Genomic DNA, 16,854 nt, shown 5'->3' on the forward strand with positions numbered 1-16,854 from the left:
GATAATGGTCCCCTGGGTCATGTTTCCTAGATGGCTGATGTGGTCAGGTGAGAATGATCCCAAGTCTAGTTCTGAAAGGTAAGCTTCCACATCCCAGGGCACTCTGCTACTTAATTATCTTATTTTAGGAGCCAGAGACATTCCAGTGGTTTTCAGAAGGGCACCTACTGGTAATGCCAGTACCAGTTTTACATTGCCAGAGGTACATGGTCCCATCCCAGGATCCTGAAGGGGACAACTGGCCATCTGGAGAGCTTATCTGACAAACTAGAGGTGGTGACTCTTCAACAGTGTTGGAGGTTCACATAGTGGGTTTTCTCATGAGACAGCTTCTTCATGATGGTAATTTTATTATCCTGCTGGAGAGAGAAAATCATGTTTAGACATGAGGGAACAGATGGTAATGATCTGGGCCACCCAAATGCTGAGGTCTAGAAGAATGCCTTGAACCATCGGCTGCTCAGCCACATTAATGCCACAAGGGAATGTGTTCCCTAAGGGAGCACAGAGTTGGAGTTTTCCTTCAGCTACTACTTAAAGGTCACTTCAGTGAAGCTAACCCCAACCATATTACTTAAAATCCCACCCTCAGATGTTCCTGCTCCTCCTCTACTTTACTTTTTCCATAGCCCTTATCCTTTTTATATAATACAACTAAGCCATGTTTGATTTTATAATCTGTTCCCCCATTAGGATGTAAGCTCCACACTGGCAGAGATTGGTTCATGAAAATTAAGTCAAACTATATAAAATAAAATTTCTATTTGGGGGAATTAATACAATGCTATGTCTCAAGAATTTAAAATGATGCCCAGTACATATTGCAATATTTATTGAATAAATGGTAGAGAAGCAGCACTAATTCTGTACATCAACCAGATAGCAAGAAAAATGTGGGAAATATTTTCATTGACAGTTCAAATATTCCTCATGAACTCTAAGCAAGCTCTTCCTGAGAAAGGGCTCAAAATATTCATTCAGCAGTAAATATGTTTTGGACGCTAATATGTATAAAGGGGTAGGGGAAGGACTGACAGCAGTTACCTGCACCCCTGCCAAAAGTCATTTCAAGCATTCCACTCTGACCTCCAGCCCATCACCTCCCTTACTCTGGAACTCCCACTCTAGCAGGAAATTGGAGGACTCCACTCCCATCACTCTGCAAGCATTTTCCTTATCCATTTACCCATTAAGAGCCTCACTTCCATTTTTACTCTTCATGGCACATCATGATGATGGCTCCTTTGTAAACACCCTCACTCACTTGTCCACCTCCCCCCTTCATCACACCTTCCTGGCAAACCGTCATCACTGCCTAGGAGCAATTCTCCAATTTCACCTGAGAAATGGAATCAAAGTCATTTTTTTTTTCAGATAAGGAAACCAAAACTTAGAATGAAGAGATTTGTTCAAGGCACACACAACTAATAATTGTAGTAATTTTCACGTCCGCCAACATTTATTAAACAAATGCTTTGTGTCAGGCATCGACACTAACATGAGCTCACTTAAGTTTTGTGACAACCCTCCCCCCATGTAAATTAATATGCTGAGGTTCAGAGAGGTCAAATAAGTAGCCCAAGTTCACCCTGCTGGTCAATAGCCTACATTTAATCAATCAACAGCTGTTTATTGAGCTCATAATCTCTGCAAGCAGAGCTGTACTGAGGACTAGCTCTACAGTGGGAAACAGAACAGACACAATTTTTGCTTTAATGACATAGTAGTGACCAATATTTATAAAGTTTTTACTAGGTCCCAGGCATTGTTTTATTTCACTGTCACCCCAACTCTGTGATTTATTATTGTTATTACATGTAATTTTCAGATGAGAAATTGGATCTTAAAGAAGGATCTTCCTAAGGCCATTTTGCTGGTAGATGAGCTGATTAGGCTGGTGTATGAACCCATGAAACCTGGCTTCAAAGTTCATTCTTATCACTATGCTATGCTTCTTCCTAGAGATTAAAGCCAGGTAGGTCAGACATACACTAACGATAAAACACAAATACACACCGAGATCTTCAGACTGTCTTCTAGACCCATCAGAAGGATACTCTAGTGCCAATGGACCCCTTATTGCCCTTAACATAACATCGCCCTTTCCTGGCCTGCCAGGTCTACGGGGCTGTGGAACTGTGTGGATTCATGTTTGCCAAGCTGTTCATTCTTATAATTTGCATGATATTAAGCAAACCCAATGTTTATATAATGATTTTTATTGAATGCAAAAAAGCCTGTCAAGTTAAAGAGAAAGAAAATGCTTATAAACATTCCAAACATTTGTTTTGTGTTGGCTGGAGTTGGAGTCTAAATGAAAGCTGCAAGTGTGACTAATAATTATAATCTAATTTAGTGCACTGGATTGGAAAGGAGTAATTACTATGTAGGACTTTTCGGAGTAAATGATTTATGGTTGACCTACAATAGATTATTAATTTGGAAAAGAGAAGAATTTAAATGCAAATTAATTAAGTTTGGAGCCCTTTCTGATTAGGTTGATAGAACAGTGGAAAATTCCAGAGCCTCACATTATTTGGCTAAACTTGGACTTGGGATATGGCATGCGTATTTGGCTGGAGTCTGCAGGACTTGGGTGTAAAGATACAGACTTCATGCTGATCCCAGAGCCTTTTCGATCTGATCGAGGAAGACCCCTAAGAGAAACTAAGTCTTCTATTCCACAAGGAAAATGTATCCTCATAGAGTATTTATGTACTCCAACATTATTTTATTGTTTTCAATTGGATGATCTCTGAGGTCAACCATAACCACCATCATCACCTCACCACAGTTTACTCAATGCTTTCAGTAAGTCAGATGCTACATCCAAGGATTTCCAATCTCTGCAAGATTGACATTTTGTTGTAAAATGTTGTTCTATGCATGTGGGATGTTGAGCATCATCCCTCGCCTGTATTCACTGGAAGCCAGTAGCATCCTTCTCCTGTTGTGAAAACCAGAAATGCCCTCAGACACTGCTGAGTATCCCCTGAGAAGGATGGGCAAAGTTTTCCCTTGTGAGAATCCTTTATGTTCATTATCTAGTTCATTTCTTACAACACTCTGTGAGGCTGGTATATTAGTGCTCTAGTGCCCATTTCACAGGTGCAAACTCTGAGGCTTAGAGAGGTTATACTTAATCGGAGTCACATGGCTAATACATGTTGAGGCCAGGATTCAAACACAGATCTGTAGCTATCTCAAACCCTGTTTTTAGATGAATGATGTTTTTGAGATTAAGTCATTCTTGATAAATAAACAAAAGTCAGGTAGTGGAGTGATTTGGCCACAATCATACAACTCGTTTATAGCAGAGATTGGACTGTACCCCAGGCGTCCTTAAGCCAGCTGGTTATAGAAGGTGGTGATTCAGTGGATAAGTCAAAGTACATTCACAGTGACCTTGGCTATGCTGTTGGTCTTACTTTTTTCCCCTCTTTTTCAAATGTTACTCTTTTATTCTTGCAGCTTAGATTTTGAGTACAAAGTCGTCTTTTGAATCTGCATCCATTAACTCTAAAACATACTGAGATTGTAAAATCTATTTCTCAGCATTGGAAAGAAACAGACCCCAGGGTTTTTGCTGCTTTACAATTATGTATAAAAGCTTTTCAACCCACGCAAATGTTTTACCAGCCCATCTTTCCACCAGCAAGTAGAGAGGACGCCAAATAATCCAGTGAGTATTCTGTTCTATTAGTGGCAACTCTGGTACTACTGGTGGGCCAGTGGGTAGTGGGGGAAATAGCTGTAAGGCTATAATAAAACAGCAGCAGACAGCTTTAGATTAGAACTTTATGATGGCCACTCCAGCCAGCATTATTATTCAATTCCATGTGTAACACAGTGGGGCTGATCTGAAATTTCTGCCCAGTGGTGCTTGGGGGACAAAGGGATTGGCGGGGTTGGTGCAGACCAGACGAGAAAGGGCACAAAGGGGGACAAGGTCCCGGTGAGAGGCCCGGCACGGTCACCCGCCTCAGGCCGCGCTAGATGGGGCGAGGGCCACCAGCTGGGGCCGCTCCTGCTTCCCAGACAGGCGAGATCCCGCAGCGACTACCACCCCTGGGCTGAAGTCGGTGCTTGCCCACCCTCCTCCCGCCTCTCTGGCCCGCCCCCATCCCCACCCTCATTCCCCGCCCCCCAGCTCCCCGGGTCCCTCCCTTCCCTCCTCGTTGTCGGGCTCCAGTCCTTCGGGTCACTGTTCTCAAGAGGCTGCCCCGGCTCCTGGTCGGGCTGTGCCCATCCCCCGCCGCCCTCCACGGTCCCCGAGCCGCGCTCCGTGGCCCAGGTGGACGTGCGCCCCGCACCCCTGCCAGCCCCGCACCCCGCGCCCCGCTCCCGCCCCGCATCCCTGCCCCCGCATCCCTGCCCGCCCTGCACCCCTGCCCACCCCACACCCGCACCCCGCACCCCGCGCCCCGCCTCCCCGCGCCCCTACCCCGCCCCGCTCGCCGCCATTGGCTCCCGCGGCCTGGCTCGGCCCGATTGGCTCCGCGCGCGGCCGGGCCTGACCGCGTGGGGAAGAGAGGGAGAGGTGGATATGATCGGTTAAGCCGCCGAAAAAGGAGAGAGGAGAAGGGAGAGGAACGGGAGGGGGGAACAAGACGAGGAGAGCAGAAGAACGGGGCAGCGGAAGAGGGCGGGCCTGGGGGGGGTCGCGGCCGCACCGGTGGCCGCACGCGGCGGACAAAGGACCATGCGGGGCCGCGGGCGCTGAGCGCGGCGGGGCGGGCCGGGGATGCGGCGCGGGGCGGGCGGGGGCCGGGGGCTGCAGCGGCGCCGCTGAGCGTGGCCTGGGGCGGGCGCGGCGGCCGCGATGCCGCGGCTCCCGGTGAAGAAGATCCGCAAGCAGATGAAGCTGCTGCTGCTGCTGCTGCTGCTGAGCTGCGCCGCGTGGCTCACCTACGTGCACCTGGGCCTGGTGCGCCAGGGCCGAGCGCTGCGCCAGCGCCTGGGCTACGGGCGAGGTACGGCGCGAGGGGCGCGGGCGGCGGGGGCCCTGGGGCGCGGGCGGAGCCTCCCACCACACAGGGGTCTCGGCTGGGCCCGACCCGCCCGGAGACCCCGCCCGCTGTTCCCCGCTCCGCGATTTGTGAGGAGGGGGCGCGGTTCGGCTCGGCCCAGACGCTCGATGACGTCGGCAGTGACGCGCGCGACCCTCTCTGGGAGGGTCCCTGACTCTGGGATCTGGCCTGGATCTGGTAGTGAGCGGCTGACGGTGGGCTCCCGGGGAATTCTCCGCCCCAGACCCTGCTGAGCCTTCCAAGAGGCCTTGTCAGGCCTCGCCTCCATCCCCTGCCCGCTTAGCAGGGCCTCAGTTTCCCCATGTGCTGGGGACCCGGGCCCGGGCTTGGCGAAGTGGCCGGTGCAGCTGGGACGCTTCCCGGCGGGGGCGCCCTCGGTGAACTGTGCCAGTGTTGTGGGGGCCCATGCGTGGGGATGGGGCCCAGCTTGGGAAGCCTGGCGTAAACTCTCCCAACCCCAACCCACAAACAAAGCAGATCGGGTCACGGTGAGCCAGCCGGGGTAGGGCCTCCTGGAGATGGTGATCTTTGACACACACCTTTTGTGCAAAGAGCATTCCAGACAGGAAGGCGCAGATGAAAGCCTGGGGGGGTGGGGGAGAACGAGGGCAAAATGCCCCCTCCTGAGGAGGAGGGAGGTTAGTGCCATGCCCAGACCAGGAGAGACCCCAGCTGGCTGCCTCTGAGCCTTCTCCAGGGAGCCGGGTGTTCTGAGGAGGCAGAACAATGATACTGGCGGGGGACACCTGGGCCACTCCACCTGCCAAAGCTCCTCTGTCTTCTCTTCGTGCGCTGGGAGGCCGGGACCCACACAGGCCAATGGTCCGGGGCTTGTCCCACCCCACATACCTCGCAGCTGCCACACCCTCAGGAGACCCCTGATACTGCTGAATCCCTAAAAGAAGCTCCACCCCAGCTCTTAGCAGACAGGGCAGGATCCACAGGGACCCAATGACACAGAACAAAACCAGCCCCCTCCGCAGGAGCCTCTGTAGTTTTCTGAGCAGCGGAGGGATCTAAGCCCAACCTGGAGCGGGCGGAGGCATAGGAATCCCCTTCCAAGGACCCCTTGAGGCTAAGTGAGCTCCGCCCCAGGGCGCCTGTACCACTTGCTACCTTTGAGGCCAGGGCCAGGACAAGAGGAGCTCAACAGCTGCCCAGGGAGATGGGGAGTGAGCAGACTGTTCCGTCGGGGGAGCCTTCCCAGGTCTGCCTGTGGACATCTCTACTGCCTCCCCACAAGCCTGGGCAGGCCAGCTCTGCGCCCCAGCCCTCCCACTTCCTGGACCTCCCTAAGCTGAGGACCTAGACATCCTCACTGCAGCCCCAGGGGGTTCCACGCCCTAGGACCTGGGCATCTGAAGGGATGCTTCACTTCACCCCAGTTCTGCCCCTCCTGGTCCTCCTACCCAGGGACACTCAATCCAGGGCCACCCTCTGCTCCAGGGCCACACCTGGGCTTCAGCATCCATGCCTGTCCCTCAGTCCAGACTTTGAGGGCTCAAATCCTTCAGGAGAGGCAGTGCCGGCTTTCCTGACTACAGTCCCTGGCACTAACCCTGAGTTCTCAGTTCTGGTAAGGGAGGCAGACATGGAACACACCAGCACACAGAGAAAGTGCTGAGGGCACAGGGCAGTCCTGGGGTCTTCCTGGAGGCAGAGCCACTTAACAAGAATGGCCAGATGGGGGTGCATGTGGGTGCCTACACACACCAGCTGGCACACCTGGCTTTCCTCCCTCACACCTGCTGGAGGTTGGGAATAGCCTGCTGGAAGGCTCAGCCTGGGCTGCCCCACCAGAGGTGGAGTGTGGAAGAAGTTGCCTCGCTGTGGGGTGGGGCATCTGGTGGTAGAAGAAGCAGATGAGCCGGGTGCGGTGGCTCAAGCCTGTAATCCCAGCACTTTGGGAGGCCGAGATTGGTGGATCACGAGATCAGGAGATCGAGACCATCCTGGCTAACACCGTGAAACCCGTCTCTACTAAAAATACAAAAAACTAGCCGGGCGAGGTGGCGGGCGCCTATAGTCCCAGCTACTCGGGAGCTGAGGCAGGAGAATGGCGTAAACCCGGGAGGCGGAGCTTGCAGTGAGCGAGATCCGGCCACTGCACTCCAGCCTGGGCGATAGAGAGAGACTCAGTCTAAAAAAAAAAAAAAAAAAAAAAAAAAAAGAAGCAGATGAGAAGGAGAGGTTTGGCTTTAGCAAGAGACACCACAGCCTCCTTGCCCTGCTCTGGCCATGTGGGTCCCTAGCCCAGCTGACCCCAGCAGCAGGCAGAATGGCCTTAGAGACAGCCTGGGCCTGAGACAGGCCTCACGTGCCACCTGCAGATGGTGAGAAGCTGACCAGTGTGACCGACGGCCGGGGGGTCCATGCTGCGCCATCCACACAGAGGGCTGAGGACTCCAGTGAGAGCCGTGAAGAGGAGCAGGCGGTGAGCAGGGCCTTGGGGAGAATGCGTGTGCACGAGATGAGACCCCAAAGCCCCGAAGCCACTTGTGCGTTGGTGTCTTGAGAATCTGTCCCTTCTGGAGGACACAGCAGGGGGGCATGAGACACAGGACATGTGGGTGGGGAGCACGGCATGGCTTGTCAGTGTGAGCTGCAGCACCAGGCATCCTGTCTGGAGCTCTGTGTCTGGGGGCTGCAGCAGGTGCATGTATGCACCAGCTGGTCAGTATGTGGGGTGGCCGGGCATCTGCTTGGGCGAGAGTGACCAGAGGGTCTGAGTGTATGTGCCGGGGCCGTGGGTCAGGGTTTGCATGGCTGTGGGCTCGCAGACATTTAGGGCTGCGTGGCTACATGTTGGAAGGGGTCTTTGTGAAGGTCTGTCTAGGTGTGTGTGACCTCCTCCCTGCCCTTCCAGCCCTGACCCCGCTGCCTTTTCTCTCCTGCAGCTTGAAGGTCGGGATCTAGATATGCTGTTTCCTGCGGGGGCTGGGAAGCTGCCACTGAACTTCACCCATCAGACACCTCCATGGCGGGAGGAGGTGAGCTGGCTCGGCCTGTAATGGGCTGGGAGGCAGGGCGGGGCTGGGGGGGACGGCGGGCCGTGCAGAAGGTAAGACCCCCCATCCCCAGTACAAGGGGCAGGTGAACCTGCACGTGTTTGAGGACTGGTGTGGGGGCGCCGTGGGCCACCTGAGGAGGAACCTGCACTTCCCGCTGTTCCCTCATGTGAGTGCCAGGGTTGGGGGGTGCAGGGCGGGCAGGGCACGCAGGGGGCTTCGACAGCAACAGTCACTGCCCCCTCAGACTCGCACCACCGTGAAGAAGTTGGCCGTGTCCCCCAAGTGGAAGAACTATGGACTCCGTATTTTTGGTTTCATCCACCCAGCGAGGGACGGTACGGGGGTGAGGGTGCCCTGGGGGAGGGGTGTCGTGAGGCTCCACCCCCCTGAGCCTAGTCTTGTGGACTAGGAGACGTCCAGTTTTCTGTGGCCTCAGACGACAACTCGGAGTTCTGGCTGAGTCTGGACGAGAGCCCCGCCGCTGCTCAGCTTGTGGCCTTCGTGGGCAAGGTACCCCCACCCCAGCCCTGGTGTCTTCCCAGGCCTCCTGCAGCTCAGTCACCTGTCCCCACCAGCCTCTTGGGAATGAGGACCCGATGGCTTTGGTGTCCCCAGGGAGAGAGTGAACCCCCCCCCCCACTGCCCTGCTCTATCACCCCCCAGACTGGCTCCGAGTGGACAGCGCCTGGAGAATTCACTAAGTTCAGCTCCCAGGTGTCCAAGCCCAGGCGGTGAGTGACTGTGGGGTGCATGTGCATGCACTTGTGTATTCGCGGGAGGGGGCTACGTGCTGTTTCCTTACCCTGTGCACACTTGCACACACTCTGCACAAGCACCCGCCCAGCCCAGCTGCCATCCTCCTGAGGGCCAGCCCTGAGGGCTGTGGGCACCACCTGCCCCCTTCCCTGGCTCCACTGTGCATGGCGGGGCCCAACCCTTGCTCCTCGTGTCCCCAGGCTCATGGCCTCCCGGAGGTACTATTTTGAGTTGCTGCACAAGCAGGACGACCGCGGCTCGGACCACGTGGAAGTGGGTGTGAGTGCCCCCCGCCCCCGGGGGGTTTCTGGAGACTCCACTTCCACTGCCTCCCTTCAGGACAACTGCAGTGGGGTCCCCGTCCCAAAGCTGACAAAGCAGTTGGTCAGGGCCATGGGCCTGAGGTCAGGAGGGTCTGCTCTGCCCTCTTTCGGGGCTCGGTGACGCTCACTAGGAGTCGCCTTTGAGTAGAGTCTTGAGAGAATGGAGACATTCAGTAGGGAGATGTGGGGGGCAGATAATCTGGGGTGGGGCGTATGGTGGGTGAATTCTAGACCACGACTGCAGCGAAGGAACAGACTCAGCAGAGGAAGCGGGTCTTCGAGACTAGGAAGGGTCTGGTGGCCAGATCAGGCGGAGCCTGAGCACCATTCTGGACAGATAGGGCTTTGTCCTGAGAATGAGGCCATGGGATTTGCATTCCAGGAAAAAACCCCTGGCCACAGAGTGGAGAGAGCCTGGGGGAAGGGTTTACTGTGGCCTTTGGTCCTCGAACCTAGGGAGGTGGCTGTGGGGATGGATGGGGGAAGCGGAAAGGGGTTACACAGCAAGGCAGAGGGCCTGGAGCCTGGTGGGTGTTGCGGGCTGCTCCATGGTGCCTGTGTCTGGTGTGTGGAGGGTGCGTTTTACCCCAGCTCAGCTGGGCAGAGGGCCCAGGCTGGAGACAGGGGTTTGAAGTGGTCTGTGGAGGCCCCAGGATGAGGTGGGAACAGAAGGGCCTGAGACAACCCCTGGAACCCCAACTTGGTGGTGGGGGTAGAGTGGAGGGGCATCCAGCCTGGCCCTTAGGGGGCCAGCAGTGACCTCACTGGGAATGGGCAGGGTTGGAAGTCATAACCTGAGGCGGGCCTCAGGGAGGGAGGGGAGGAGGGGAGGGGGGCCTCAGGGAGGGAAGGACGAAAGGAGGGGGGCCTCAGGGAGGGAGGGAGGAAGGGAGGGAGTAGGAAAGGTGAGGAAGGGAGCATGGGGAGGTCTGGCCCTGCTCCCAGGGCCCTCAGCTTTCTGGGCTTCCTTCCCCAGCTTCCCTGCTGCCCCTTCTTGGAACCCCCGGACCCCTCTACCATCTCCCCTCCTGCATCCTTTCAGGGATTGGTCCTCCTAGTCCCCCCGCCCTGAGCCAGGGTAGACCCTTTCTTCCCTGGACCCAGCCACGGCCCTGCCCCTGACACCCACCCTCTCTGCCCTGCAGTGGCGAGCTTTCCTGCCTGGCCTGAAGTTCGAGGTCATCAGCTCTGCTCACATCTCCCTGTACACAGGTGCGCGGGCGCCTCTGGGGATGTGGGGGCTCCTTGGGATGGGCTCTGGGTGTGAGCGGGAAGAATGGAGGAGTCTGAGCACTCCCTGGAACCCCTCTTCCCCCAGATGAGTCAGCCCTGAAGATGGACCACGTGGCCCACGTCCCCCAGTCTCCAGCCAGCCACGTGGGGGGGCGTCTGCCGCAGGAGGACACCAGCGCAGACATGCTGCGGCCAGATCCCAGGGATACCTTTTTCCTCAGTGAGAGGGGGCCCGCGCGGGGGGCGAGGGGCGGGGGTGCCTGCCCCAGCCGCCCTATGACCGCACCTCCTGCAGCTCCGCGCATGGAATCCTCGAGCCTGGAGAACGTGCTGGAGCCCTGTGCCTACGCCCCCACCTACGTGGTCAAGGACTTCCCATCGCCAGATACCAGGGACTGCAATTTGTGAGTGCGGCTGTTACCCCGTCTCCCGTCGGGGACTCCGCGGAGCCTTCTCCAGCCCCTTGGGAGGCCACCCCGGGAGGTCCCCGCCCTGAGCCCTGAGCCCGCCTGCTCCCCGCCCCCCAGGTGTACCTGTCCTTCGTTTATCCCAACGACTACACCCGCCTCACCCACATGGAGACGGACAACAAGTGCTTCTACCGCGAGTCTCCGCTGTACCTGGAGAGGTGGGCTCGCAGCCCGGCTGGAAAATGCGGGGCGGGGCGGGCAGGGCGGGACTCGGCTCTGATGCTTCCGCTCCGCCCCAGGTTTGGGTTCTATAAGTACATGAAGATGGACAAGGAGGAGGGGGACGAGGATGAAGAAGAGGAGGTGCAGCGCCGAGCCTTCCTCTTCCTCAACCCGGACGGTGAGTGTCCGCAGCGCCCCCAGCCCTTACCCACCTGCGCAGGGAGCTTCTGAACCCGCGTTTCCCGCAGACTTCCTGGACGACGAGGACGAGGGGGAGCTGCTCGACAGCCTGGAGCCCACAGAGGCGGCCCCGTCCAGGAGCAGCCCCCCGTCCCCCGCCCCAGCGGCCCACGCAGAGCCCGGAGCCACCCCTGCTCCGCCAACCCCTCCCCGCCCCCGGGACGAGGGGACCCCAGGCACTCCCGGGCCCTGAGCTGGGCCTCCCGGGCCGCCCGCCCCTTGCCGCTCTTCTTGGGCCGAGCTCCGCCCCCGCGCCCTGCAGCGGAGCAGCAGCCCCCAAAGGTGTACGTGACCAGGGTGCGGCCGGGACAGCGGGCATCCCCCCGGGCCCAGCGCCGCGCGCGGCCCCTGGCCGCCCTTTCCCGGCGTCTTCCTGCACCCCAGGCCTCTGCCCAGAGTGCAGCTGCGGGCGCCCCCCACGCCCACCCCGGCCCCAGGGCCGCAGGACCGGCGGCCCCCAGGCCACACAGCCGAGGCCCCCAGCCAGGGCGCAGACCACCCAAGGAGGCCAGGAGGGCCAGGCGCGCACGCTGGGACCTGCGGTGCCCACAGTGGACTCAAACTTGTCCTCCGAAGCGCGGCCCGTGACCTCCTTCCTGAGCTTGTCCCAGGTGTCCGGGCCGCAGCTGCCCGGGGAGGGCGAAGAGGAGGAGGAAGGGGAGGACGATGGGCCCCGGGCGACGAGGCTGCGTCCGAGGACAGCGAGGAGGCCGCGGGCCCGGCGCTCGGACGCTGGCGTGAGGACGCCATCGACTGGCAGCGCACGTTCAGCGTGGGCGCCGTGGACTTCGAGCTGCTGCGCTCGGACTGGAACGACCTGCGGTGGCAACGTTTCGGGGAACCTTCAGCTGCCGGAGGCGGAGGCCGTGGACGTGGCGGCTCAGTACATGGAGCGGCTCAACGCGCGCCACGGCGGGTATGGGGCCGGCTCAACGCGCGCCAGGGCGATTGTGGGGACGGGGACAGCCGGGGAGAGGAGGTCCTGGCCTTGGTGGGCCCCTCAGACCTCCCCCAGGGCTCAGTGGTGTACCGGCCTGGGCTGAGGCACCGCCCCCCACCCCAGGGAAACCCGGCTTCTCCCCTTCCTTCCCCGTGTCCTGACTGCCCAGGGCACTTGTCCAGCCTCAGGACAAGTGAGGAGCCCCACCCAGGGCTGGCGCCCCATCCTTGCCCCTGCGAACCCCACTTCTGTCATCCTGGACCTGGGCCAGGGAGGAGTCCAGGCTACATAGGTCAGCGTCAGTCCCATCCAGTTGCTGGGGAGACAGCCCCATTCAGGAGCCAGGCTGAGACACTTAGGGCAAAGCTCAGGACCCCTGGACCCCTCCTCCTCTCCCCTCGCAGTGCCCCTGGGTGTTTCCAGGTGCTGAGGGCCTGACTGCAGAGGAGGGTGCAGGGCTTCTGCCCCATTGGCCCCTCTGGTCTCCCGAGGCCCCAGGAATCTAGTGCTGTCTGCCCTCCCTGCAGGCTGGTGGGCGGGAGTGGGGAGTCTAATTTGGCCTCCAGGAGGCCTGTGGAGTCCTAAGAAGAGGCAGCATCTGTTGTGCCCAGCCTTGAAGTCGAGTTAGGAGCTGCGCAGTGATGACAGGCAGGGGCAGGGTCAGAGGATGGAGGCAGAGCTGGGACTGTTTCTCCTGTGCCTGATAGAAGGTTGTGAGCAGGGCAGGAATTCCACCGGTTTGGGTATAGATAGGTGTGCCGCTGCCTGGAAGGGAAGGGATGGTGGTGGTGGTGACTGACAGCCTGGAGCCCTGGGGGCTGGGTGCTGGATTCAAGGTGGCTCAGAGGGCACGCCTGCCCCTGGCTCTAAGCTTCCTGAGAGCAGCTCGTCATGCCATGGGGGTCTCATGGGATGGTCATTGTTGTGGTCCCACCTTTGCCACTTGGGTGTGGCTCAAGGAGCAACAGTGTAGAGAGACCAAGAGCATTTGGGGCAGGAGGTCCCTGACACTCAGGGCTTTGGGGTGGGGAAGGACAGGAGTTGGAGGGAGGCCTCGGACCCCTCGGCACCCAGGTGGGCGTCCCCCGGTGAAGGGCACAGACTGCCAAGGGAGGATGTGAGGCCGACTGAAGAGAAAGCGTCGTCTAGGGCAGGGTCCTATTTTCTCCAGATGAGGAGAGCAGAGTGGAGGGAAACTGAGGTTCTCGGCTGGGCAGAATGAGGAGGAAGGGGCCGGGAACAGGCTCCCAGCATTGAAGCCTCCTCCACTTGGGGGTCAGGACAGGCCCGGAGCTGCTGCCTGGGAAAAGGGGTTCTGTGAAGGCACAGGGGGCGGGGTGGGGGGCTTCTCAGAAGAGGTGACTGAGGGCCTGGAAGAGGAGTGGCTGGGAGGGCTGGGGCAAACATCCCAGGCAGGGGACTCCTCAGGACAAAGGAGAGGAGATGGTGGCTGTGCCTGAGGAGGAGTCTGCTACCCCAGTAGGAGGGGAAGATTGAAGGCCACAAATTCGAAACTGCTTAACGTCCTAAAATGCCACAGAAGCTGTTTGAACCTTGTCCCATGGGCGGTGGCTAACTCCTGAAGGTTTCTGAGCAAGGGGGGTAACAGGACAGCCGGACATGTCATAAATGTCACCTGGGACGTGCGTGGTGGCCAGGAGGCCTGCGAGGGGGTGAGGATGGGCCTGGGCTCGCTGGTGTGCCCCCAGTCCTGCCCCGACCCTGGATGGGGTGGCTGGAAGGTGGACCTGCCTGCTGGGCCTGCCTGGAGGGGCAGGAGCTCTGCCGCGGAGCCCGCAGCCTCCCGCAACTCCAAGTCAGCTGAGTTTCTGTAGCCAGGGCGGCCCAGGGTTGCGGGTGGGGTGCAGGCTGGAAGCCTTCCTACCGGCTGACCACCCAGCTTTGCAGGCGCTTCGCGCTTCTGCGCATCGTGAACGTGGAGAAGCGCCGGGACTCGGCGCGAGGGAGTCGCTTCCTGCTGGAGCTGGAGCTGCAGGAGCGCGGGGGAGGCCGCCTGCGACTCTCCGAGTACGTCTTCTGCGGCTGCCAGGAGCCCACGTGGGGGATGCAGACAGAGAAAGTCCCGAGCCCGCTCCCGCGGCCTCTGTGCGCCCCGATGGCCGCCCCGAGCTCTGCCGGCCACTGCGCCTGGCCTGGCGCCAGGACGTGATGGTGCACTTCATCGTGCCAGGTGCGCAGGGCGGGCTCGGGGTCTCCGGGAGACCTCGTGGGAGGAACGTGGACCCTAATGACTAGGAAAGGGTGTGGGTGTCCGGGATGAGGTTCTTCGGAGCTGGGAGGCCCCAGCATAGAGTCAGGGTCGGCTCAGCCCCCCATTTCTCCTCCAGTGAAAAACCAGGCGCGGTGGGTGGCGCAGTTCCTGGCGGACATGGCTGCGCTGCACGCGCGCACCGGGGACTCGCGTTTCAGCGTCGTCCTGGTGGATTTCGAGAGCGAGGATATGGACGTGGAGCGAGCCCTGCGCACCGCGCGCCTGCCCCGGTAACGGCCCCTACTTCCACTTGGGCGGACCCAGCGCACCTTTCCTCCCCGGGAGGTGGGTTTTCCTGACCCCACCCCCAGAGATCGTGCCTGTGACTCCTCCTCCCCAGGTACCAGTACCTGAGACGAACCGGGAACTTCGAGCGCTCCGCCGGGCTGCAGGCGGGAGTGGACGCGGTGGAGGTCCGAGGGCCAGATGGGGGTCGGGGAGCAAAACGGGGCGTATCCGGGGAGGAGCGGAGGGCGGGGCTCAGACCTCCCGCATCCCCCAGGACGCCAGCAGCATCGTGTTCCTCTGCGACCTGCACATCCACTTCCCACCCAACATCCTGGACGGCATCCGCAAGCACTGCGTGGAGGGCAGGCTGGCCTTCGCGCCCGTGGTCATGCGTCTGAGCTGCGGGAGCTCGCCCCGGGACCCCCACGGTGAGGCCCCAAGCGCCCCACCCTGTGATGGCAAGGTTCCCACTAACCACCACGGTAATGTCCAGGAACCCGGGGCCTCTCAATCCCCAGGGGAGGCCTGGGAGTCCATCAGTGCTCCCCGTAGAGCTCAGAGCCCCAGTCTCCTGGCACCAGCACACCCAGGGCCATGCGGGGCCCCGGGGACCTCCTGCAGTATCCTGCGTTTATGCACCGCAGCTCCAGGGTCATTACCGGGCACCGCCAGAAGCCCCATGGTGATGGGACTCTGCCCCTGAGGCCCTCCCAAGGTCTCCTAGCGGCCCTTTGCAGGGGAGGCCTTGCAAGACCTGGTCTGAAGGGCAACACTCCTCACTCCCGCCCCAGGTTACTGGGAGGTGAACGGCTTTGGCCTTTTTGGGATCTACAAGTCGGACTTTGACCGGGTCGGAGGCATGAACACGGAAGAGTTCCGAGACCAGTGGGGGGGTGAAGACTGGGAGCTCCTGGACAGGTGACCACCTCCCACTCCCCTGACCCCTGCGTCCTCCTCCTCAGATGAGGAAAATGGCGCCCACATGCTGAGAGAACTCTACCCTTCCCCATCTTCCCAGTATCCTGTAGGCCCAGAGAGACCCCCTCCACCCACATCACTCCTGAGATCCTGTCCCACCCCCAGGGTCCTGCAAGCTCAGGGACATCCCTGAACCAGTTCTGCCCCCTGATCCTGTAGGCCTTGGGTGGCCCTGAGTCCCCAACCTCCCACTAGGGCCCTGGAGGCGCGAGGCAGCCCTGACACCCCCAGTCCCTGGACCAGGGTCCTGATCACCTGTCTCTGCCCCCGGCCCCGGGGTCCCGACCTCCTCTCTCTCTGCCTCCGGTCCCAGGTCCTGATCACCTCTCTGCCCCCAGCCCCGGGGTCCCGACCTCCTCTCTCTCTGCCCCTGGCCCCGGGGTCCCAACCTCCTCTCTGCCCCCTGCCCCGGGTCCTGACCACCTCTCTCTCTTTCCCCCGCCCCGAGTCCTGATCACGTCTCCTCTCTCTGCCCCCAGGGTCCTGCAGGCAGGGCTGGAGGTGGAGCGACTCCGGCTGCGGAACTTCTACCACCACTACCACTCCAAGAGGGGCATGTGGAGCGTCCGCAGCAGGAAGGGCTCTCACATGGGGGCGTCCTGAGGACGCAGCCCCTCCCAGCCCCGGTGGGAGTCCAGAGGCAGCTGCTGGGGGCTGGGCTTTGAGCTTGGTCCCGAGGGACCCGGCAGGGCTGGTCAGAGGGGCACAGCCACCACCTGTGCCTGTCCCTCTCAGGCCCACTGGGCCCCGGCGTCGTGCCCCTCCCTGGAGAGGCAGCCTTCACAGCGGGTCAGGGCCTGGCCTTGGTCCCCACTCTGCGATGATTTCTGTGAAATTTTGCTGTAGCGATGACATTGTTTTCAGGATTTCAAGAGTTCTGTCTGTTCTGTTTTTTATTCAGAATGAAATGAAATATTTTTTTTAGTTCTGACTTGTTCTCTGTGCCTGTTCTCTTGAGAGGTGGAGTCCTCACCACTGGGGGACCCTGAGCACGACCTCTTGACTTCCAGCTGCAGCCCTTCCAGACCCCAGCTTCTCCCACCCCCAAGACCCACTTCCCCCTTCCTACTTGTGAGGTTCGGTGCCCAGCCCTGTGGGGAGGGGGCTTCCGACTTTCTTTCTCCCGCCCTGTGTCTATGGGGTCTGTGCCCGCTGATAACAGACATAGATAGCACAGGGCCCTCCCACACTGGGGCGAGGAATGAGCAGTC

At 59.5% G+C, this 16,854-nt stretch overlaps 1 pseudogene across 1 annotated transcript; it reads left to right on the top strand.

The window, feature by feature from the left end:
- Positions 1–4,789: 4,789 nt before the first annotated feature.
- Positions 4,790–16,505, top strand: LOC115900430 (annotated as a pseudogene). The gene is made up of 20 exons (XR_004060099.1): positions 4,790–4,973; positions 7,361–7,464; positions 7,928–8,020; positions 8,112–8,207; positions 8,286–8,376; positions 8,451–8,551; positions 8,705–8,772; positions 8,998–9,076; positions 10,266–10,332; positions 10,439–10,573; positions 10,649–10,757; positions 10,881–10,981; positions 11,063–11,163; positions 11,234–12,141; positions 14,074–14,356; positions 14,514–14,667; positions 14,778–14,850; positions 14,940–15,093; positions 15,457–15,583; positions 16,123–16,505. The product of XR_004060099.1 is annotated as an N-acetyl-beta-glucosaminyl-glycoprotein 4-beta-N-acetylgalactosaminyltransferase 1-like (transcript).
- Positions 16,506–16,854: the final 349 nt, after the last annotated feature.

The sequence above is a fragment of the Rhinopithecus roxellana genome, chromosome 11 (assembly GCF_007565055.1).
Source record: "Rhinopithecus roxellana isolate Shanxi Qingling chromosome 11, ASM756505v1, whole genome shotgun sequence".
Classification (NCBI taxonomy): domain Eukaryota; kingdom Metazoa; phylum Chordata; class Mammalia; order Primates; family Cercopithecidae; genus Rhinopithecus; species Rhinopithecus roxellana.